This window comes from Macrosteles quadrilineatus, unplaced genomic scaffold (genome assembly GCF_028750875.1).
Source record: "Macrosteles quadrilineatus isolate MER2022 unplaced genomic scaffold, UCM_ALF_1.0 Scaffold_1__1_contigs__length_201487025, whole genome shotgun sequence".
Lineage (NCBI taxonomy): Eukaryota > Metazoa > Arthropoda > Insecta > Hemiptera > Cicadellidae > Macrosteles > Macrosteles quadrilineatus.
The window spans coordinates 186,856,221-186,868,220 of record NW_026542594.1 but is presented as its reverse complement, the minus strand read 5'-3'; positions in this window follow the sequence as shown (position 1 = coordinate 186,868,220).

Below are 12,000 nucleotides of genomic sequence, written 5' to 3'. Positions count from 1 at the left end.
AAGTCTGTGTTGATTTGACATGGAATTATTAACCTTGTACCAGTCAGAACTGATCAAAATAGTTTTCCTACAGTTAGGACTTGCACTGATAATACAAATTGCACTGATTATAGCTTGCAAGGTAGCTAATAGTTGCATTTACTTACTTTTGCCGCACTCCAGTATTCCAACCAAACAACACAAAACAGTGTGCTCTTATAAGGCACCTAGTACATGTACACTTGAAAATAAGATGGCAAACACTCAAAGATACTACAACTACGATCAGCTGGTGCAGCATTTCACAGAATTTGAGTATTGATACCAAGACTTAATCTTTTGTTTCGTGTCGTTCAACGCTTGAATCTAACCTAACCTAAAAATTTCTTGTTTAGTGTTTGAAAGACTAACAATTTACATGCATTTTAGTAACTGTAGGAAAAATATAATGTGTAACTTGAGCGCAAAGTGCTGTTGCTGCACTCGAGTAATTTTGCATACTCGCCTACGGCTTGTGCGTAAATATTTCCTTATGTGCAACTAAGTGACACTTCTTTGCACAAATTACTATTGTATGCATTGTGAAATTGGTTTGTCATACAGTATACTTTCGATTATGAGGCAAGGGCCCCGGTCATCCAAGCCCTTGAGCTATCCGAGGTTGTTTTAGGCCTAAGTTATATTTTTATTTCAGAACTGGAAACCTTAATTATGTTTTTAGGAATAATTCTGTTGAGGTTGACTTTTTTTATACTGACTTTTCATTTATTGATGTTTTTTAATAAAATATTTGAAATATTCTTGCCTAAATCAATTTAACAGTATTACAAAATCAGGTTAAAATGTCGAATGTGCATTTCCCATTATGTAAGAGCAGGGAAATCCTGTCTTCTCGTCTAACAAAAAATCCTGTCTCATCTCGTCTCAAACTAAAAATTCAATCTCGTCCATCCCTTTTATGAACAAAAAACATTACCTCTCTTAGAAGTTATGAGTAGTGATTTTTAGTAATTAAAACTCTGTCATAGATAAAGCAGTGTACGCAACTAGTGTTAACAACACTATCTTTACGCAATCGTTGTGTAAACTACTATCATTGACTTTATATCTCTACACTAGACATCTTATAGAAACGGCCCAGCCATAGTGAGCGGATCTGAGCCAGAATCGGCGGTTCAAGTAGTTGGTCTGACCCTCCGAAAGACAGCGCAGCACTCGGTCTTAGTTCGTTTCTTCGCTACAAGATAGCGCGCTCTACGGCTCTCACTTCCCTCCCGTGACGTCAGCCGCTGCCACTGCCACTGCGCCCGCCCGCCGCCCGCCGGCGCCGTACACTGCATGGACATTCATTCACATCCACATCTTGTTCTTCACACCACACTTGGCACTTGCACTACCCATTAGCATAGATAAAACATACTCCCTTGTGTTGCTTAGTCTATGCCACTAGTTACTAGATCCGACTCCGATGCGAGTACTGAATGCAGCTGTGTGGCCAGAACACGTCGTCGGAACAGAGGCAAAATGTTATTGCCACTAAAAAACACTAACGGTTTTCAAACAATATTCTTTTTGGATGAATTTAAATTATAGTTTCATTACATTTATTCTATTTTCTAAAAGATAAAAACCTTTTAGCAGCAAGACGGTCCTTGGTCCTTTGCAATTTTTAGCCTAATAAAAAGCTATGTAGGCATAATACACAATTTAGGTTTTATTAAATAGAAATAATGTCACAATAAATATTTTAAGCATGGCATTTCCAGTAGATTAATTACGTTAGTGGGCAACGTATTTGATCAAAAAACCTTAATAAAATTATACATGAATTTAAAATCAAAAGTGGTAAGGTGGTGAATTGACAATTAAATCTAGATATGTTAATAAATATTATTAACATATCTAGATTTAATTGTCAATTCACACCCTTACCACTTTTGATTTGTATGAACCCACCAAATATGTATGAACCAGCTTGACATTTCTTTTTCAAGTAAAATAAATGATAACACAAAAATGTATGGAAACAAATTTATTTGCCCTCTAAAATGTTGACTTTTTGGCGATAGGCGCCGTGTTTCCCTCCAGGTTGTCTTATGTCTTTGGATATTTCCTGGAGCTTCCACAGCAGTTTTACGGATATGATTTTATTAACAAACATCAATCGATGAGTGTAGCAATCTGTGCCACACTTCATCCACATGTTAAATTCTTTAAATATTAATTGTCTGCATTTCATATCAATTTTCTTCCGTATTCCGACAACACTGATGTTTTTGAGAAACAACTTGTCAAATACTTGTAATATCCTTGTTGTGACGTCGACAGTTTCATCAGCCGGTGAAATCAGGAAATCGCCTGAAATAAAAAAAAACATCATTGATACTGAAATTAATGGACGTTTAGAATCAAATTATTCAACAGAGCAAAATATTATATCCTCACACGGTCTGCTGCCTGTGCATGGGTTTACGGATTAATCGTTAATGGATATTTACAACATTTGACAAAAATAATACTCAATCGACCAAAAAATACAGTAATTTTTATGAAACATGACATAGAGGAAATGTTAAAGAATCTTTTCCTAGATGGAAGGCTGGCTTATATATCTATTTATCCATCTATCTATACTATGAGAGTTTCAATAGTAAATATCGATTATATGGTAGCAAAGAACAAACCCACAAATGTTACAATGTCAACAATGGTCATGTAAATAAGCAGAACTGTCAGCTGCATTTTGATTTCAAATTTCCACACAGCTTGCCAGTATAGGATTATTTTAGTTACGTCATTTGTTTATGTTTATAATCTATACCTAGGATCTTATCCTGTTTCATGAGAATCGTTTGTTAGATATATTTTAGTAAACAGTAAAAATACCCCTTCTGCAGCAAACCTGCAGACTAAGCGAATTTTCATGTGTCTGAATATAGTTTTAATAAAACCTGTTAGAAAATTACACTATTAACAGGTTTGAAACTAACGTGATTGATTTTCGTTTAAAGTACAAACCAATCACCATCTTATTTGAGTATATCTTAAAATATATCATTCTATTTGTATTATAAGTAACATAAATAAGTGTTTACAGTCTCAATTAACAAAAACGTAGTCTTATCAAGTGAAGTATTATAGTTTATTTTTCATTTTTAATTTATTCGCAAATGTTTATTCGTGCGTATAGGTGAGTGTTTGTGTATTTTATTTTAACTTCTGTGTCATATTAATAGAGAACTAGGATTGTACTGCATACGGTAAGGTATTTTTTTTATATTTATTAGTTGAAAAGGATTAATTTACAATGTATTACAGTACCTGGTTTCCCAGATGCTGAGGCATACTGCCGGTTGGCAATGAGTTCTTCACCTGGTCTAGGGCAGGTACTTGTTGGCTCAACTGTCATTTCTGTCAAGCAAGTCTGACACTTGACTTTCTGCATGCAAGTGCGGACACCATATCCAGCAAAATATCTAATAAAAATGAACCATAAATAAATATCCAAAATTGAGATTTGAAATTATAGTACAGTAGCCACATTACTTCTTTAGTAATCTTAATTTTTTGTGGGAAATCGTTTTTTTTAAGCTTAACAATGATAGAGGAAAACATTATTTAATCATATCTGTGTTACTTTTGACTATGGCATAATTGGGTGCTAAAGCAAACTTAGTTTGGAGCCACCTTACAGATCCTATCTGTACAATTCATTTTATGTAAAATTACTTTTTAGAGAAAATCATTACCTCACAGAACATGCCTCCAGGGACAGTTGGTTGTCGGTAATAGCAGAGGACAAACTGTCGATAGCCTCCCCGTCACTTATCTCACTGTCATCGTAACTTATATCACCATCATTGATAATATCGCCCACATTAACAGACGATGAGGTAGGCCTAGATGCGCCGGCAGACGTTGACGGTTGGGTGAGGGATGACGAGGCAAGGTCATGATCCACTTCTAACAATCCGTCCTCATCCGGCTCGCAGTTAGAACCTTGTCAGGGTGAACACAACAAAATGCAATGGTACATGAAGATTTTTCTATTATATTAATCTATAATATACTTTAGAATGTTTTTTATGTTTTCAAATATCCATATATTATTTTAATTTTTTTGGTTAAACCAGATCGCATTCAGTAAACCGAAAGGAAATTTGGGTTTTAACCACCCTAGAAAAGAGATAAACGTGTTGCTATCTATTTTTTTAACTAATTTATTATAACAATCATGCAAAGTAATGTCTCTGGAAGACAATGCACTACGTTTAATCATATAAAATGTGTTTTATAATTTGTTAGTTTGATATTTTTTTATCAGGATTAAGTGTCGCATTGTGAGTAATGCTAATTACTCGCTACTTCATAGGAAATGTTTCAATTGAACACTCTATTATGTTAATCATGAAAATCTTACCGGTTGATGGTTGCAGCATAGCACATTTAATTCTATGTCGTAAATTCTGCCGAAACAACCTTACTGTCGGGTTCCTGTTGTATCCCCCTCTCTGCCGCGCAATGGAAAATTCGTTTTCCAGCGCATCTTGGTTGATTCTGGCTGTTAGGAGATACGATACTCCTTCCCTCTGTAGATCATCCCACAGAAGAAGGACAGCCTTCATAGTATGTTCCATACCAAGGAAAGAAGGTGGGCGCGTTTTTACATCCTTCATGTTCCAGGTCTTTACCCACTCTATGCCCTCTTTTATGGTTTTCATTGGCATTTCCAGACGACGATTTTTGGAGTTGGAAATAGCACATTTCCTTGGATTACTATGGAACTGTGTGTGGCTGTTCATCGAATCAAATATGTCATTCAGCCTATCTAGAAACGCCGCAGTCTGTTCAGCTTCTGGGGGCAGTTGGGAAGTGGCAACAGCTGTCATCATTGCCGAACTAACGGTATGGCTGAATACTTGTGTAGCCAGCTTGACACTCATCTTCTCAAATGCATTTGGGTTGATGTGCTTCGCAGTTAGCTTTGTGGCTCTTGCTGTAGATGACAATTTGTCCAATTCATACAGTTTGGCCACATGAGACCAGTCTGCGACACCTTGAACAAGATATAATACAATCTTTGACTTTATATCTATACTGTATGGTTACAAAGTCAGTGACATAATACATGGCTAATAAAAAAATTTACTTAATTTTATTTTTTGTACGAATTTAGTAGAAAATAACAAATTAATATGTCATTGAAAAGTCATAAAAATCCAAAGTTTTTAGTTACGCAAACGGCTGTTAGGGTTCTCATAGCAAAGGATGTAACTTTCCTGTGTAGCAATGGTTTTTTTTTATAACGAGGTTAACCATAGATGTTACATTTTGTTATATTGCTTAATAAATCCGTCAGTTTATTGTGAACTTTTGTAGTTTTCTCTGGCTAACGCAAATTATATTAAAAATTCCAAATGAGTTAACTGGCTAAGGGAAAGACTTATTGAATAATGCTTTGTTTTAAGTATTCTATTCGTACACCAATCCGCTGTTACGACCGTTCGCGCAGAAACTCTAGGCCGGCCAGTAGTTGATAAAAATTAAAATGTATAGTGGCACATTATTATTATAGTATTGATTATTACCTGTATCTGTCACTATGCTCCCCACATTGTGCCCTTGTTTGTTTTTCTTCATGAGGTTGTTCCTCACGCATTTGATGACATGTGGAAAGTCATATATCCAGATGATCGTCTTTTGTTTACAATGGAAAAAGGGCTTCCTTAGAGTTACTCCCATCATTCTGGCTGCTCCTCGGTTGGTAGAACTTTGGTCACAGACTACTCCTTTTACGTCAAGCCCAATGTCAATCATGGTTGAAACACATTTGTTAACTATTTGAGCAACGGATTCAGATGTTATAGTGTCGTCCACTACAAAGTAAGCAAGAGGCATTTTCCACTTATGTAGCAAGCCTCTCGCCATGAATAACATAATTTTAGTGCCAGGAATACGCGATCTCCCCAGTTCTCCAAGATCTCGAAGGCCTGAAAGAAGAGCGAAAATATATAAACAGATTGTTTGTGGATTATTAGAATCCTGTATATATCTACATTTTGTATATGCACCTGTGTCACTTGGTCTATCACTTGACCAAGTGGCACTTACTCACAGTCGTTCACCACTTACTCAACAGTCAGTGAGGCAGGCGCAGGACTCTAATCCCTCAGAGCCCTTCGCCAGCCTCACCGACAATAACTTCAGAAATGCCTCACTTCAGGAAACCCCTCAATTTAATGCAATATACAATATACACTCATAATTAATAGAAAAAGGTAAATTTGCCCGATATTCAGCGTTGTCACTGTGCTACGCCTCAAATTACATTATATGTAAAATATTCTCTATTTTAATACAATTTTCAGTAACATGTACATTATTATCTATTTATTTTATTTTACCTTTACAAGGATGACAAGAATGGGTTACAATTTGTTTTCATCTTACCTTCAACTACATCTCTCTTTGAATCGTACTCTAAACTCGTCTTTATCTGCATTTCATCAAACAAAATCACAGACTTCTTCTCCCATTCAGTCATACATTCGACCTTAGCCTTCATAGTTTTCACAAGGTCTTGGCAGATTCCCGGCTTAAGATCAACTTCACTAAGCCAACGTGCTATTGTCGATTTACTTGGTAAGGCGAAACCGTTTTTTCGCATGTGCTCATAAAACCTGTATAAAATTGATTGACATTCGTTAGTTGAAATATTACAATATATATAAATATTTTTAACAAGTTTGAATAAATAATTTTCTGTTAAAATATCGATGTAGAGTAGAACACTGATTGTTGTAATGAATTTTCAGCATATTTCATTAGGATAGTGAAAATATTTTTACCTACAACCGTTTTTTAAAGTAGCCATTTCAGCTCAGTTCTAACAATCGAAAAGTTTCACTTAACACCTGTTTACTTTCATAACAGCATAGTTTTCTCATAACAACACGTGTAACGGACCAATCAGGTTCAAGGATTCAGAGAAAAGAAGTAAAATTGTAATACTTCGAACGTCAACTAATCAGCTGATCAGCTGATCAGTTGACAATTTTAATTGTTGATCCGACTTTTTCCGATTGATACCCGCGTATTCTTAACCTAGTTGGTGGAAGTTTAATGGAAGTTTGATAAAACTGATTTAAAAATGTCAGTTATTGAAAGTGAAGTTGACGAGATGGAAATGAGAGCACAAACAGTTTGTGCTAACCTTTTGCCACCAAAATCGAAACAAATGTATGAAATTACATACCAGCAATTAACTGTTTCACTATATTATTCATTTGTCCAAAAAAATATTCAATATTTCCGTAATTGTACCTGATACAGCATTTATGGTAAGAGTGCTACTAGCATAACCTATTCCCTGAAAAAATCAATATATTATTTAACGAAGTTTTACAAACACGTAATTACATTAAATCAGCTGATTATACAATAATTCGTTACATCACTTTCAGTGGCAATGGCAATAAACGAAAACATAACCTCTCTCAGAAGATATGAGTAGTGATTGTTATTAATTAAAAACCAGATTGTTAATTAAAAAGATATATTACACTAACATATGGCTTACTACGGCATTAACGGTCGTAGGTAAAGTAGTGTACGCAACTCGCGTTAATAGCCTTTACGACACGCGTAGAAGTTTTAAAGGCACGACTAACTTAACGCAATCGTTGCGTAAACTACTATACTATCTTATTGTCTTTATATCTACACTTAGTAGGTTAGATATAGAGCCATATTACTACGTAACATTAACTGTACTATTCAATTTTTTTAAGAATGTCACGACTGCATATTTTAAATGGTATCAAAAATAAAACGTGACTGTATTCTATAGCAATCTGGTGGTAGAAAAGTATGAATAATAATTATTAATATCATACCTCGGTGATATGTAACTCATGGACAAAGCAATTTTTCTTTCTTCCTCTGACCATTGTTTTTTCTTAGAGCTGACATGGTTTAGCTGCATAGATACGAATTTAGACACAGCTGGGGGTAACAATTCTTCTAAAGATGAGATAATCACCTGTTTGCTCAATGTCTGTTTTTTGGTTTTCATGCGCCTTACTCTGGCTTGAAACTTCTTTGTTTTCTTTTCTGACGACTTCAACTTTAACAAAAGCCTCCTCTTCACTGGAGTCAAAAACTGTTTGCGTGGTGTTGGTGTTCTGTTTTTGACACTCTTAAATCTTTTGTACTGAGGAGTGTTGGGAGTTGTTGGAGAGGCCGGTGAGGGACTTTTTTGAGGTTGAATTTGGGTATCAATAGATGGAGACTGTTGAGAAACAATAGTGTTGTTTTCAATCGAAGGTAAAGATAATTCTTGAGGAGCCGGGTCATGCAATTCTTGTTGTTCATCATTTCCAATGCACAGTAATGTAGGAACCGCGTCCTTTTTCAAATATTTCTTTGTAAGGTTTGTAAAACTTTCTATTGTGAAATGTTTTTCACACACCTTCCTCGAATGCAAAGTTTTATCCGAAAGAGCAATTAGATCTTCATTGCCACAGTTGACCAGCCATTGTTCCAATACATTTGGCCTACTTGTGGGAAATCTGAAAAAATGCAGATGTGGGTTTTTTCGTTGTGTTAATCCACATCCAATAAAAGAGCACCTATGATAAGACCCTTTTTGCTCCTTGACTGAGTTTGTAGTAATAGCTGACGTTGAGGCCATTTCTTCAATGATTTTTACCGTCTGAAATGAACGTAATTTGTGTAAGAGAAAGTCTAACAATATATTTTTTATTTTATTTTTATTTCAGTCTTTTTTCAATGGCAAATCTATCTATATCCTCTATCTATCTATCTATATATACAGGGTGTTTTTTTAAAAACTTGCATCTTTATTTATGTAAAAACCGCAATAGATAGAAATATGCAGTTTGCGGGAATCATCTATTGACGTTGGGGGACCAATTGTTTTGAATTCAATGTTACATTCACATTCCCCCCCTTTCCCCCCCTGCCCCCAACTTATTTTTTTTAAATAGCAAGGTACCCCTTGTGACATATCAAATAAAAGAGCATAAAAAAAGAAAATGTTTGATGAAAAAAAATTGAAAATCGGTTCATAAATTTGTGAGATATTCCCCCCCTCACCCCCCCGGAACTTATTTTTTTTTTTATAGAAAAGTACCCCTTGTGACATATCAAATGAAAGAGCATAAAAAAAGAAAATTTTTGGTGAAAAAAAAATTAAAATCGGCTCATGAATTTATGAGATAATCACCCCCCTTTTCCCCTACCCATAACTTGTTTTTTTAATAGCAAGGTACCCGCCCTTGTGACATATCAAATGAAAAATAAATTTCACCAAAATTTTTCTTTTTTTATGCTCTTTCATTTGATATGTCACAAGGGGTACTTTGCTATAAAAAAAAAAATTAAGTTCCGGGGGGGTAAGGGGGGGGAATATCTCACAAATTTATGAACCGATTTTCAATTTTTTTTCATCAAACATTTTCTTTTTTCATGCTCTTTAATTTGATATGTCACAAGGGGTACCTTGCTATTTAAAAAAAATTAAGTTGGGGGCAGGGGGGGAAAGGGGGGGAATGTGAATGTAACGTTGAATTCAAAACAATTGGTCCCCCTACGTCAATAGATGATTACTGCAAACTGCATATTTCTATCTATTGCGGTTTTTACATAAATAAAGATGCAAGTTTTTAAAAAAACACCCTGTATAATACGTGAAGCCGTTTTTTGTTAACGCAACTCCTCCCTTATTTATGGACCAATTTCAACGTTTAAGGTGTCAAAAGATTTGTCTCAATATGTATTTTTGCAATAAGGTTTGAAAATTATAAAATTCCTACTCTTAAGGGCGTGAGACCCTCTTAAGGGTCGGGTTTTCCCCATAAGAAATACACAGAACAAATTTAAAAACAAAAACAGCTGTTTATAAAAAGAAACTCATTAGCTTTTGCTGAGTAAATATTAATGTTTGTAATATTCAGTAGGTTAAGACCAAGTTAAACAGTTAATCAGTTTTAATGGAAGAGCAGTAAATGCCTCAAGTTCAATGAGTTATGTTTCATACTATGCGGCTCATTGAGCCGCACGGGTGCTCTAGTAGATATAAATTGTATGATTGGAAACAGACAATTATTACAAATAAGACCATTCTCTAGTAACAATAGGTTGTCCTCACAACGTCGGTAATTTGCCAATTTGTATGCATTATTTATTATAATTTAACAAATTACTTGAACCTTTGCTCTCTGTTCTTAAAAATGAGAAAAGTACTATTCAGCATTAAACGGCAAGCTCAACAAACCCAAAAAGACTTCAGAACTAAATATGGTGCCTAATATGGTTATTTATAAATCTAATGTACTTGATGGCATACAATATTTAAGCATCCATACCATTAAAAAAGGAAAACAGAGTGTCTGTGTATTGTAAAATAGTATTTAGAGGATGATTTGAGACATCCCTCCAACAAAATGACATAATCATCACTCAATAACTTACCTAATACAATGCTAATATCCATTGCAGAATACCAATCCAATGTGCTGATGTAGACGTAATTTATAACGAAAAACGTAAAACAAAACACTACGACTCACAGAGAACGATGTAATGTATCTTTGTAGGATCACTCACATACACAGCTACCGGTAACCAATACAACAACGCAACAACGCAAGAACGGAACTGTCAGCAGTGTTGTCACAGAACATAGAACCAGGGAAGAACGTGGTTTTCGCACCCCCAACGCGGTGAAAAATAGTCTCAAGGCCAAGAGTTTTGACATGCGCATGCGCCGTAGAGGTGAAGGTTCTTCGCCCCCGCCAAAACTGTTTCACGCGTTATCCTATTGCGATTCCTGTTCTCAAAATTAAATTTAAATAAATATATACCTTTGTAAAAATATTATTAGATAATACATTTTGAAACGACAAAATATATTTGGCTTGATAAAAGGTTTAATGTTAGCGAACATGTTTCAACATTCAATAAATATACAAACATCCCTGTGTGTTCTTTATGGCCATCAAGTGTCGTCCTTGAAGGCAGTTTTTAATTACTGTTCCAGTATTATTTTTACTACTGTATTCGTATTTTACGAACTGTGTGCTAATAGCGGGTTTCGATTGTTATAAACTAGAAAGACTGAAAGAGTCACTATTGAACCATTATCAAAAGATAGAGCCAAAAGAAGAAAATCAGATTTTGATTTATATGGTTGAGACTCAGCAGAACTCACAATTACAAATTGTATATACTTGTATGATCTTATATTATTAAAATAGTTTTTCGAAATTGTGTTTGTTTCTTTTACATTGGATGTAGCCATACATCCCATACTCATGATTATACATAAAGAGAAAACAGACTTAGGCCTACAACTGTGTATTAAATATATAGGTAGTTGATAAGATTTTCCAAGAGCTCAGAATGTTGATAAGGAGCTAATTTAACCTTCCCTTGGGACAACATGAGGACAATGTATTTGTGCCCCTGTTAGTCGGTTCTGTCTCGAAATTCATAGATTTGCAGTAGGCCTATTGACAAAGGACAAATGCAATTAAACGATCGCAATTCAAAAGTCAGTGTTTTTGTAGGTATTCCCAGAGCACATTTAACACCATTACTTCTAAAGTTCTTTACTTTTTTAATTCGATGGTTCTGTTATAAAAGTAATAACAAATATCTCACATCTGACAAATGGTTTATACTTATAACTAATGTCATATTCTTCAATAAGAATTGTAATTACTCGCCCTTTGAAGGGCGTTTGAAAAGCGTATATACTGCACTAAGGAAATTCAGCAAATCTGCGCATTATTCCCTTTAATTTAACATATAAATCTTGCATATCGGTCCAGTAGTCACTGAGAAAACAGACTTACAACTGTGTATTAAATATATAGATGTCCTATAAAAGTTTTTGCCATTATAAAAGTACACACTAATTTCAGTATTTATTCTATTAATACAGTTACCAAGCTTATATTTGTAAATAAATTTGATTTTATCATTATTCTATTTACA